This window comes from Loxodonta africana, chromosome 19 (assembly GCF_030014295.1).
Source record: "Loxodonta africana isolate mLoxAfr1 chromosome 19, mLoxAfr1.hap2, whole genome shotgun sequence".
Lineage (NCBI taxonomy): Eukaryota > Metazoa > Chordata > Mammalia > Proboscidea > Elephantidae > Loxodonta > Loxodonta africana.
Genome location: NC_087360.1, coordinates 51,122,216 through 51,135,846, shown reverse-complemented (window position 1 = coordinate 51,135,846; position 13,631 = coordinate 51,122,216). Strand labels below are relative to the sequence as shown.

Sequence of the window (13,631 nt, the reverse complement as noted above, 5' to 3'; positions counted from 1 at the left end):
AGATAGATTTGTTCCTTCTACTGGCAGTCCATGGCATATTCAATATCCTTCGTTAATGCTATAACTTAAAGGCATCAATTCTTCTTCAGTCTTTCTTATCCATTGTCCAGCTTTCACATGCATATGAGGCGTTTGAAAACACTGTGGCTTGAGTCAGACACACCTTAGTCCTTAATGTGGTATCTTTGCTTTTTAACACTTTAAAGAGGTCTTTTGCAGCAGATCTGCCCAGTGCAATGTGTCATATGATTTCTTGACTGCTGCTTCAAAGGGCATGGATTGTGGATCCAAGTAAAATGAAATCCTTGACAACTTCAATCTTTTCTCTGTTTCTCATGATGTTGCTTATTGGTCCAGTTGTGAGGATTTTGTTTTCTTTATGATGAGATGTAATCCATACCGAAGGCTGTGGTCTGTGATCTTCATTAGTAAGCGCTTCAAGTCCTCTTCACTTTGAGCAAACTAGGTTGTGTCATTCACCTATCACAGGTTGTTAATGAGTGTTCCTTCAATCCTGATGCCCCATTCTTCGTATAGTTCAGCTTCTTAGATTATTTGCTCAGTATACAGATTAAATAAGTATGCTGAAAGAATACAACCCTGATGAACACATTTCTTGACTTTAAACCATGCACTATCCCGTTTTCTGTTTCAACGGCTGCCTCTTGGCCTATGTACAGGTTCCACATGAACACAATTAAGTGTTCTGGAATTCCCATTCTTCTCAATATTATCCATAATTTGTTATGGTCCACACAGTCAAATGCCTTTGCAAAATCGATAAAACACAGGTAAGCATCTTTCTGGTATTCTCTGATTTCAGCCATCATCCATCTGACATCAGCAATGATATCCTTTGTTCCATACCCTCTTCTAAATCTGTCTTGAATTTCTGGCAGTTCCTCGTTGATGTACTGCTGCAACCCCTTTTGAATGATCTTCAGCATAATTTTACTTGTGTGTGATATTAATGATATTGTTCAATAATTTCCGCATTCTCTTGGATCATCTTTCTTTGGAATGGGTACAAATGTGGATCTCTTCCAGTCTGTTGGCCAGGTAGCTCTGTTTTCCAAATTTCTTGGCATAGGTGAGTGAACACCTCCAGTGCTGCATCTGTTTGTTGAAACATCTCAGTTGGTATTCCGTCAATTCCTGGATACTTGTTTTTTGCCAATGCCTTTAGTGCACCTTGGACTTCTTTCTTCCTTCAGTACCATTGATTCTTGATCATATGCTACCTCCTGAAATGGCTGAATGTTGACCAATTCTTTTTGGTACAGTAGCTCTGTATATTCCTTCCATCTTCTTTTGATGCTTCCTGCACCATTTAATATTTTCCCCGTAGAGTCCTTCGATATTGCAACTTGAGGCTTGGATTTTTTCTTCAGTTCTTTCAGTTTGAGAAATGCCCAGCGTGTTCTTTCCTTTTGGTTTTCTAACTCCAGGTCCTTGCACATGTCATTATAATATTTTACTTTGTCTTCTCGAAACACCCTTTAGAATCTTCTGTTCAGCTTTTACTTCAGCATTTCGTTCATTCACTTTATTTGCTCTGTGTTCAAGAGCAAGTTTCAGAGCCTCTTCTGACGTCCACTTTGGTGTTTTCTTCTTTCCTGTCTTTTTAATGACCTTTTGTTTTCTTCATGTATGATGACCTTGATGTCATCCCACAACTTGTCTGGTCTTCAGTCATTAGTGTTCAATGAATCAAATCTATTCTTGAGATGGTCTCTAAATTCAGGTGAGATATACTCAAGGTCATACTTTGGATTTTGTGACCTTGTTCTAATTTTCTTCAACACGAACTTGAACTTGCATAGGAACAACTGATAGTCTGTTCCACAGCTGGCCCCTGGCCTTGTCCTGACTGATATATTGAGCTTTTCCATTGTCTTTTTCCACAGATGTAGTTGATTTGATTCCTATGTATTCCATCAGGCGAGGCCCATGTATGGCCACTGTTTATGTTGTTGAAAAAAATGCATTTGCAATGAAGAAGTGGTTGGTCTTGCAAAATTCTATCATGGGATCTCCTGTGTCATTTCTGTCACCATATTTTCCAACTACCAGTCCTTCTTCTTTGTTTCCAACTTTCACATTCCATTCACCAGTAATTATGAGTGTGTCTTGATTGCATGTTTGATCAATTTCAGACTGCAGAAGTTGGTAAAAATCTTCAGTTTCTTCATCTTTGGCCTTCATGGTTATGTGTAAATTTGAATAGTAGTCGTATTAACTGGTCTTCATTGTAGGTGTATAAATGTTATCCTATCACTGACAGCATTATACTTCAGGATAGATCTTGAAATCGTCTTTTTGACTATGAACATGACGCCATTCCTCTTCAATTTGTCATTCCTGGCATAGTAGACCATATGACTGCCTGATTTAAAATGGTCCATACCAGTCCATTTCAGCTCACTAGTGCCTAGGATATCGATCTTTATGTGTTCCATTTCATTTTTGAAAATTTCCAGTTTTCCTGGATTCATACTTCGTACTTTCCACATTTGTATTATTAATGAATGTTTGCAGCTGTTTCTTCTCATTTGAGTCGTGTCACTTCAGCAAATGAGGATTCTGAAAGCTTTATTCCATCCGTGTCATTAAGGTTGACTCTACTTTGAGGAGGCAGCTCTTCCCTAGTCATATTTTGAGTGCCTTCCAACCTGGGGGCTCACCTTCTGGCGCTATGTCAGTGTTCCGTTGCTATTCATAAGGTTTTCACTGGCCAATTTTTTTAGAAGTAGACTGCCAGATCCTTCTTCCTAGTCTGTCTCAGTCTGGAAACACAGCTGAAACCCATTCACCAAGGGTGACCCTGCTAGTATTTGAAACATAGGTGGCAAAGCTTCCGGTATGACGGCAACATGCAAGCCACCAAATTATGACAAACCAACAGACACGTGCTGGTCTTTCACTTAGCATAATGTATTTGAAATTTATCCATGTTGTTGTGTATATCAATAGTTTGCTCCTTCTTATTGCTGAATATCATTTCGTTGTATAAATATACCGTAGTTTCTTTAGCCATTCACCAATTACAGAACATTAAGATTGATTTCAGTTTTTGATGATTATAAGTAGTCATCATAAAGTTGCTCTAAACATATTAATATCTGTTTTGTCAGACACAAGTTTCATTTACTGTGGATAAATACCTAGGAGTGGAATTGCTGGGTTCTAATATAAGTGCAAAGTCCTGGTTGGTGCAAACAGTTAACATATTTGGCAGCTAACCAAAAGGCTGGAAGTTTGTGTCCACCCAGAAGTCCCTCAGAAGGAAGGCCTGGTGATCTACTTTGGAAGAGTCAGCCACCGAAAACCCTTGGGAGCATAGTTCTAATCTGACACACATGGGATCACCATCAGTTGGATTTTATGGTAAGTGTATGTTTATATGAAACTGCCAAATGGTTTTCTAAAATGGGTGTATCATTTTGCATTCTCAGCAGCAATATGTGAGCATTCCAGTTGCTCTGCATCCTTTTCATCATTTGGTATTGTCAGTTTTATTTTATTGTAGCCATTTTAATGGTGTGTAGTGGTTTCTCATTGTTGTTTTAATTTTGCATTTCCCCAGTGACTGATGATTTTGACAATCTTTTCATGGTCTTATTTGCAATCCATGTATCTTCTTTGGGGAAGTATCTGTTTAAATCTTTTCCTCATTTTTAAATTGAGTTATTTGTGTCTTAATATTGAGTTTTTCTTCTTATAATTTATTTTATTCATTCCTATTTTTGTTAATGCTGAATTTCGAGAATTCTTTATATGTTCTGTGTAAAGATCCTCTGTCGGCTATGTCATTTGCAATTTTTTTTTCCAGATTATGGCTTGTGTTTTCATTCTGTTAAAAGTGCCTTTCACAGAGCAAAAGGTTTTAATTTTGATTAAGTCCAATTTATAAATATTTCCTTTATGGATTGTGCTTTTGGTGCCTTATCTCAGAACTCCTTGTTTAGCCCAAGGTCACAACAATTTTTTTCCCTGTGTTTTCTTCTAGAAGTTTTACTTTCCAAAGTTGGGTTTATGACTAATGTTTAGGTAATTTTTCTATAAGTTAACAAATGCAAAGTATGGGTCAATGTTCATTTTTTTTTTTTTTTGTATAAGGATTTCCAAACATTCTATCACCATTTGTTCAAAAACTCCAAAACTACCCTTTCTCTGTTGAGCTGCCTTTGCACCTCTGTAGAAAATTAATTGACCATATTGTACGAGTGTCTCTCTGGACTCTCCGTTCTGTTCCACTGATGCATGTGTCCATCCTTTCACCAATACCACAGTCTTGATTACTACAGATAGTCTTGAAATCCTGTGAATTTTCCATGGCTATTCTATTTTTTTTTTTATTCTATTTTCTTTACCTTAGCATATCAGGTTTATAATCAACCTGTCAATATATACAAAAATGCTATTGAGATTTTGATTGGGATTGCATTGAATCTATAGATCAATTTGGGGAGAATTGACATCCCAGAATAATGGGTCTTTCAACATATGAGCATCATTGACGAAACATTAAGGCATCGGTGAAAACAAGGCTCCAAGAATTAATGGAATACCAATTGAGATGTTTCAACAAATGGATGCAACACTGGAAGTGCTCACTCATCTATGCCAAGAAATTTACCAGACACCTACATGGGCAACCAACTGGAAGAGATCCATATGACTAGTCCTAAGAAAGGTGATCCAATCAAATGTGAAAATTATCAAGCAATATCATTCCTGTCATGCACACAAGTAAAATTATGCTGAAAATCATTCAAAAGCAGTTGTAGCGGTACATTGACAGGGAACCACCAGAAATTCAAGCTGGATTCAGAAGAGGACCTGGAACAAGGGATATCATTGCTGATGTCAGATCTTGGCTGAAAGCAGAGAATACCAGAAAGAGTTTTACCTTTGTTTTATTGACTATGCAAAGGCATTTGACTGCGTGGATCATAACAAATTATGGACAATATTGCAAAGAATAGGAATTCCAGAACACTTAATTGTGCTCATGCAGAACCTGTACATAAACCAAGAGGCAGTAGTTCAAACAAAACAAGAGGATACTGCATGGTTTAAAATCAGGAAAGGTGTGTGTCAGGGTTGTATCCTTTCACTATACTTATTCAATTGGTATGATAGGCAAATAATCCAAGAAGCAGAATTATATGAAGAAGAATGTGGCATCAGGATTGGAGGAACATTCATTAACAACCTATGATACCCTGATGACACAACCTTGCTTCCTGAAAGTGAAGAGGACTTGAAGCACTTACTGAAGAAGGTCAAAGACTAGCCTTCAGTATGGGTTACACCTTAACATAAAGGAAACAAAAGTCCTCACAACTGGACCATTAAGCAACATCATGATAAATGGAGAAAATACTGAAGTAGTCAAGGATTTCGCTTTACTTGGATCCACAATCAATGCCCATGGAAGCAGCAGTCAAGAAATCAAATGATGTATTGCATTGGGAAAATTTACTGCAAAAGACCTTTTTAAAGCATTTAAAAGCAAAGATGTCACCATAAGGACTAAGGTGTGCCTGACCCAAGCCATAGTATTTTCAATCACTTTTTTTTTTTATATGCATGCAAAAGCTGGACAATGAATAAGAAGACTGAAGAAATGATACATTTGAATTATGGTATTGGTGAAGAATGTTGAATATACCATGGACTGCCAGAAGAATGAACAAATGTGTCTTGGAAGAAGTACAACCAGAATGTTCCTTAGAAGCAAGGATGGTGAGACTTCGTCTCACATACTTTTGAACATGTTATCAGGATGGTTCAGTCCCTGGAGAAGGACATCATGCTTGGTAAAACAGAGGGTCAGCAAAAAAAAGGAAGACCCTCAAGGAGATGGATTGACACAGTGGCTCCAACATTGGGCTCAAAAATAGCAACAATGATGAGGATGGCACAGGATTCGGCACTGTTTCATTCTGTTGTATATAGGGTCACTGTGAGTTGGAACTGACTCAACAGCACCTAACAATAACAAATCCATGAACATGGTATATCTTTCCATTAATTTAGGTTTTCTTTAATTTACTTCTTCAGTCTTTTATAGTTTTAAGTATATGGATCCTGCACATATTTTGTTAGATTTTATACCTATGTATTTCATTTTTTAATTCTATTGGAAACAGTAGTTTAAAACCTTTGATTTTCAACTGTTTGTTGCTAACATATAGAAATTCTGTTGAGTTTTGAATACTGACCTTGTATCCTGTGACCTTGCTAAACTCACTTATTAGCTATAAAATAGGGGGTTTTATTTTTTATAAATTCATTGGACTTTTCTACATAGACTATCATGTTGTCTTTGAACAGAGACAGTCTTGTTTCTTCTTTTTCAGTTTGAATGATTATATTTTTCTTTCCTAGCCTTAGTGTAATGACTAGGACTTCTATATGATAATAAATAGGAAGGGTGAAGTTGGACATCCTTGCCTAGTTCACAATCTTTGGGTGTATATAATTAGAGTTTTGCCACTAAGTATATTAGCTGTAGGTTTTCTTATAGACATTCGTTGCCAGTTTAAGGATGTTTTCTTCCATTTTTAGTTTTTTGAGAGTTTTTATTATGAAAGCTTGCTGAGTTTTTTTCAAATGTTTTTCTGCATCTATTGAAATGATCCTGTGGCCTCTATTCTTTAGTCCATTAATATGGTTAATTACTTTGATTTTAGAATATTTAACCAGTCATGCATTCCTGGGGTAAAGCCAAAATAGGCATGACGTATTATCTAATAGAAAAAAAAAAAATTTCTTTTTTTTTTTTCTATTATCCTTTTTTAAATATATGTTGCTGGATTTGATTTGCTAATATTTTATTGAGGATTTTTGTGTCTATGTTCATAAGCAATATTGGTCTGTAGGTTTCTCATGATATTTTTTCAGGTTTTAGTATCAAGATAATGGTGACCTAATAAAAATGAGTTGGGAAGTGTTTCCTCTTTTTTTTCCTCCTCTTCTATCTTTTAGAAGAGATTGTGGGATTGGCATTCTTTCTTTCTTATATGCTTGGTAAAATTCACCAGTGAATTCATTTGGGATGGAGTTTTCTTCATTGGAAGATTTTCAATTAGAAATTCAATTTCTTTAAAAAATTCAAGTTTTCTTTTTTTTCTTATGTGAGTTTTGGCACTTTGTGTCTTTCAAGCAATTGGTTCATTTCATTTAAGTTGTCAAATTTATGGGCATAGATTGTTCATAATATTCCCTTACCACCTTTTTAATATCTTTAGTCTGTGGTGATATCCTCTCTTTCGTTTCTGATATGGGCAATTTATGTCTTACTGTTTTTTTTTCTTGGTTAGTCTGGCTAGAAGTTTCTTCCTTTTTTTTTTTTTATCTTTTCAAATAGTTTTTGGTTTCATTGATTTTTTTCTCTTGTTTTCTATTTTCAATTTTATTCATTGCTTTTATCTTCACTATTTTTTTCCTTCTGTATACTTTGGGTTAGTATGCTTTTCTTTTTTCTAGTTTCTTAAGGTAGAAGCTTAGGTTATTGTTTCAAGACCTCTCTTTTTTTCTAATGTAAGCATGTAATGGCATAAATTTCTCTCTAAGCTCTGCTTCTAGTTGCATCCTAAATATTTTGATATGTGGTATTTTCATTTCCATTCAGTTAAAAAATGCTAATTTTCCTTGATACTTTTTCTTTCAACTATGGCTTATTTATAAGTGTGCTGTTTAATATCCAAATATTTGGGGTTTTCTAGATATCTTTATGGTATTGAATTATAGTTTAATTCCATTAGCATCAGAGAACACACTTTGTATGATTTTGATTTTTAAAATATATTAAGGGTTATTTTATGACTTAGAATTTAGTCTATTTTGCTGAATGGCATATGTGCACTGAGTTTGTATTCTGAAGTTGTTGACAGGAATGTTCTCTAAACGTCAATTAGGTCAAGTTGCATGATATAGTATTATTTAGGTTTTCTATATCCTTACTGGAGCCCTGGATGCTCAGTGGTTAAGCATTCAGCTGCTAACTAAAAGGTTGGCAGTTTGAATCCACCAGCCACTTCTTGAAACCCTATGAGGCAGCTCTACTCTGTCCTATACAGTTGCTATGAGTCAGAGTCAACTCAATGGCAATGGGCTTTTTGGGTTTATATCTTACTGGTTTTCTGTATACTTGTTCTGTTGATAACTGAGAGAAGTGTGTTGAAGTTTCCCAGTACAATTGTGGATTTGTCTGTTTCTCTTTTTGGTTCTATTAGTTTTTCTTCATGTATTTTGGAGTCTGTTGTAGGCACATACACATTTAGGATTGTTATGTCTTCTTGGTGAATTGACTTTTTTTTAATCATTAAATAATGGCCTTCTTTATTCCTGATAATTTTTCCTGTCCTGAATTTGACTTTGTCTGATAGTAATACAGTATTTCCAGCTTTCATTTGATTAGTGTTTTCATGATTTATCTTTTTTCATTTAGCCTATCTGTATCATTATGTTTAAAATAGATTTCTTATAAGTAGCATTATTTGTCTTTAAAAAAAAAAATCCAATCTAACAATCTCTGTCTTTTAAAAGGTGTGGTTGTGTCATTTATATTTAATATAATTATTGATATGGTTGGTTATAGATCTACCATTTTATTATTCATTTTGTTACATTCTTTTCCATTTATCTTCCAGATAACTACTTGCACACGTACAAAATGACCATTGTGGCAGCTTCTACTGGCTCCACCCTTGCCAGGTTATTTGTAATAGCAAAAGATTGTATTCAACCTAAGGATAGTTATAAGAGACTGATTCAAAAAAATATGGTATGTACATACAGTGGAATACCATCCAGCTGTTAAAAAACAAAGAAACTTCTGATATGGAAAACTGCTAAAAACGTATTTTTAAGTAAAAAACAAACATATAAACAAACCTCTATCCTCTCAAAACACACACACACACAAATCAAAGCCAAGAAGAATGCTATAACAGACTACCTTTGGGTAAAAGGTGAGCCCTGGTGGCTCAGTGGTTAAGAGCTATGGCTGCTAACCAAAAGGTCAGCAGTTCAAATTCACTAGCTGCTCCTTGGAAACCATATGGGGCAATTCTACTGTGTTCTATAGAGTTGTTACGAGTTGCAATTGACTTGACAGCAGTGGGTTTGGCTTTTTTTTTTTTTTTGTGGGGGGAGAGTAAAAGAGGGGAATAATGAGAATATGTATTTCTATTGCTCTTCTTTGCAAAAAGAAACTCTGGAATGATACATAGGAAACTAATAACAATGGTGGGAGGGTATGGGAGGCACCTGGGTGGTGAAGGGCAGGGGTAAGAGGCAAACTTTTCATATGTATGGCTTCTGAATCATGTGAATACAGTATCTATTTTCATAATTAAATTAAAAAAATAAACTCAAGTGTATCTAGGAGTTAAAATGCCATAAGCAGCATTAAAGGTCAACAGAGTGAAGTTGTAATGACAGAATTTCAGGCATCTGCCAGGAGGATGCATGGGAGAAATTTTTCTCTAAGTCCTTGGACTTTCTCTATAGCACTCAAAACCTCTGATCACATCAACAGCCGTTTACTCTGCCTTCCTGAAGTTGTTTTCACTTCTGTATCAGGCTGGTTATTCCAGATGCCATCAAGACCAGAAAACTCCTGATAGGAAAATAGACGAAATGTTTCTGTAAGAGTTGCTGATGAGTACTCTCAGGATGAGCCAGCTGGCTACTTCTATCTTCACTAACTAGGAAATCACCCAAGATATAAACAGTTAGGAGTGGGTTTTCTAGCTGTCCAGGTGTGTATGATCCTTTTAGTGAACTCAGTAAACTCAGTCATACACACACACCTGCGTTCCCCAAGAACAGCCATCTGGTGTTGGAGGTGACAGCAGAGTCATAATATTTTTAACAAACAGTATTTCTTTGAGTTAGTCTTCTCCTTAAAGCTTTGGATATTCCATCCCCTCACACTTTGCTTTGGTTCTTCAGAGCTTCTGTGGTCTCACATGGGCTCAAAAATGGCCATCTGGACTTACCTATCTGTTCTCCTCTGTAACCCCGGCATTATCAGTTTTCATTGTCTCTGCAGTAATACCCTCCCTAGAGTCCTGCGATGACTCTAGGGGTGTCCCTGATCATGGGGAGACTTTGATGTTCTCTGCACCCTGGTGGACTTGTTGTACCTCCATTCTGTGCTCCAACCAGCAGATGCTTAAGTATAGAAACTTCCTTCCCTTAAACTGTATTGAGACTGCAAATCTTTGTGCTCCTAGCAAGACAAGACTTTGAGCAACCCTAGGTCCCCATCATGAATAGCTGGAGACTGGTTGAGAGAACAATCCTAATTCATGTCTTACTGTTTTTACAATTATCCTCCCTCCAACACCAGCCACTTCCTCCAGACGGTGCTGTGAATCTCGGTTTGCTCACCCCCTGACCCTTATGATTTCCTTTTTTATCCATTGCTTTCCTGGTGAGTAAAGGGAAGACTCTTGTTATAGAATATTTAGGAGTCTTAGTCCTGCGGGCTGGGAGTAAGGCTTACGCTGTCATTGATCAGCTTCTCCTGTGTGTCCAGACACTGTTGAATTTAGAGTGAAAACATGGATTAGACCTTCCTTGCAGTATCTTCCCAGTAACACACACAAGAATGCAACGGTTGTACTCTCATGGAACTTACAAAAGTATAAATGGCTTCAAATAGCATTTTAATACATTTGTGGGTGATACAACCTTAATATCTGCAATATCTTTCTCATTTTTTCCACATTACTTATTATCTCTAGATTTAGGGCTGAACTGAGACATGAGGGCTCCCAGAGTAAGCTAATCAAATGACATTCCTTTAAACTAATATTATTTAAATGTTTGTTCAACATTTTTTAGGGGAGTGGCTGATGGCTGTATGGGGGAAGATCAGAGAAGAATGGCAGTGGTAGTCCCCAGGCTCTCTAACGTACTGAACGATTTAGCTCTCACCCTAAACCTGTGTGTACTCAGGTCTGCCTCCTCAAAAGGAAGTTAGGTGACCATGTGTTGTTATCTGAGCATCGTCCCTTAGGGTTTCCCCTTCACCTCAATAGGCTCATTGGAGCTTTACTTCCAGTCACCTCTAATACTATCCTTAAGAGAAGTATGGACACACACAATCATATAATTATCCATTTTGTTGTATTTCTAGTGATATTTTTGTGCCCCTTATAAATTGGCTCTGTAGATAGCTGCTCAGATTTGCTTTTTCTTAATCTGGCCTTCACTATTTGTGACTTTTTCCTATATTTCAGATTGTAATTCCATCTCCCTGCTGTACATTAATACCTTACTCAAGTGCCACTTCCTTAGTGAAGTCTTCCCGAGGAGCCAAACTCCACAGTGATCTGTGCTCCTCTGAAGTCTTACGGCCCTTCTCATGTGTAATAATTATTTCATTCAATTTCCATCCAACCATCTGTCTATCCATTAAACAAACAGCTATTAGAACTAGGATTGCTGCTGGCCTCTTAAAATACTCAGATAAACGGGGCATGGGGTCTACCTTCAAAAGTCTTACAATTTATACTCTTATAAATACTGTTATTATTTATTCCTGTGAATGAATTTGATATTTCCAGTTAATTTGTAAGCATTCTGGAATCATGATCTTGGCTTTTATTTCTTTGGCTGGTGTTGTGAGTCAGGTTCCCTTAGTGCAAACACTGCAATGATTAGTGTGCAGCAGGTTTCTTAGGCAATGCTTTGGGGATCAGCATCTGTGGACTGGAGAAGGAAGCAAGACTAGGCAGAGGGAGAACTTGAGTGGTGATGCAGAGCAACAGAAGCTTTGCCAACCCCGTGGGGAGTTCTGCAGCTCAGATAACCCTTCAGAGCTATCCGAAGTTGGGGAGATTGCACATAACTTTTCAAGCATTTGTACTGATTGGACATCCAATTTAATGATGCTCACTTCCTGATGGAGTCCGGAATTGCTGCTCTGTTGCGTTAGATTCACCCAGAGTCTGCTGAGCTTTGTCAGGCACGCCTTTAGGGGAATCTGTGTGTAAACCACTCAGCCTTCTATCTGGGGCTGCCCAACTCCTGAGGAACAGCTGCCAGCCATAGCCTTGAATTCATGTTCAAAAACCTCCCCATGTGCTTTCTGCTCAGCAGGTCAGGAAATACACTAGATCTGAGATGTTGGAATTAACTAATATTTTCTGCAATGTAATTTATTAGTATCCCTAGTATCACTAAAATGATCATTAAAAAAAATTGTCTCTACTCTCTGCTTTTTCAAATCATACTCATCCTTCGAAGCCCAACTAAAATACACTTTATAAACAAATAATATTGAGCATTTATGATGTGTTAGGCAGTGGGCTGGGCCCTGGGGAAGCCATCTAGTTGATCTTGGCTCACGGTGACCCCATGTGTTACAGAGTAGAACTGCTCCATTGAGTTTTCTTGGCTGTAATTCTTCCATGGTGCTGCTGGGTGGGTTTGAAGCACCGACCTTTAGGTTAGTAGCCAAGCACAAACCTCTGGCTCCGTTCAGGCTCCTAACTTGGACATTTTTGAGAGTGAAAGGAGAAAACCATTAATAAGAGGAGACATTAGGCATAAAGTGAGAGCATCCCAAGTGAACTGAACTGTAGGCTCATTCTATTTATTAACAAAGTGCCACATGAACCTAGAAAATGGTACTAATTCAGATTGAGAAGATGGGGGAAAGATTAACAGGAGAATGTAATTTTTGAATTGGACCATGGATAAATATGCTTAATTTTTAATCCTTTCTGGGAGAAACATATTAAGTAAGGTTAATCCTTTCTGGGAGAAGGCCACTGCAGAGACATATGTGCCAAATTCTGGGGATACATATAATGGATACTCCAATGAGACTTGAAGGCAGAGTCAGGATAGAGTGCAGTAAGAAATGAGCCAGGAAGGGTGGGTTGGATCTTGGTGATGCAGTGTCTTAAATGTCTTACCATAGCGTTTGAATTTTAAACTGTAGATAACAGGGAACCACCAAAGTTTATTTAGCATGGGGAAGAAACGATAAATCTGGAGGTTGGATAGAAAAAGAGAAGAAATGCTTCATAGGGTTTCCAAGGAGTGGCTGATAGATTTGAACTGCTGACCTTTTGGTTAGCAGCTGAGCCCTTAATCATTGCATCACCAGGGCTGCAGGAAAAAAAAAAAAAACTAGAGAAGTTAAAAAAGCGGAGCCAGAGAAACCAGTTAGAATGTATTTCAAGAGTCTAATTAGTATAAGGCCAGTGTCCATGGAAAAGGGTATAGAATTTTGGCCTAGACAAGAAATATTAAAAAAAAATTTTTTTATTGTGCACTAGGTGAAAGTTTACAGAGCAAATTAGTTTCCCATTCGATAGTTTGTACATAAAGTGTTCCATGACATTGGTTGCATTCCCCCATGATATGTCAGCATCCTCCCCATTTCCACCCTGGGTTCCCCATTTCCTTTCATCCTGATCTTCTACTCCTTCCTGCCTTCTCGTCTTTGCTTTTGGGCAAATATTCCCTTTTGGCTCTCATATAATTGATTGTTCTAAGGAGCACTTTCATTTCAGGTGATAGCTGGGCTTTCTGGCCTTAGCTTCTACCATACACTCCTGTAGCTCACGTAATTTTATGACACATACTTTGGATGA

General features: G+C 37.2%; 1 protein-coding gene across 5 annotated transcripts in view; it reads left to right on the top strand.

The window, feature by feature from the left end:
- Positions 1-13,631, top strand: part of SLC25A37 (solute carrier family 25 member 37) — a 128,462-nt gene that overhangs the window by 65,347 nt on the left and 49,484 nt on the right. For all 5 annotated transcript variants that reach the window (XM_003412472.4, XM_064272684.1, XM_023551008.2 and 2 more), the window contains one exon: positions 3,239-3,387. The gene's annotated coding sequence lies outside the window, so the exon portion shown is untranslated. The remainder of the gene's footprint in view (positions 1-3,238; positions 3,388-13,631) is intronic.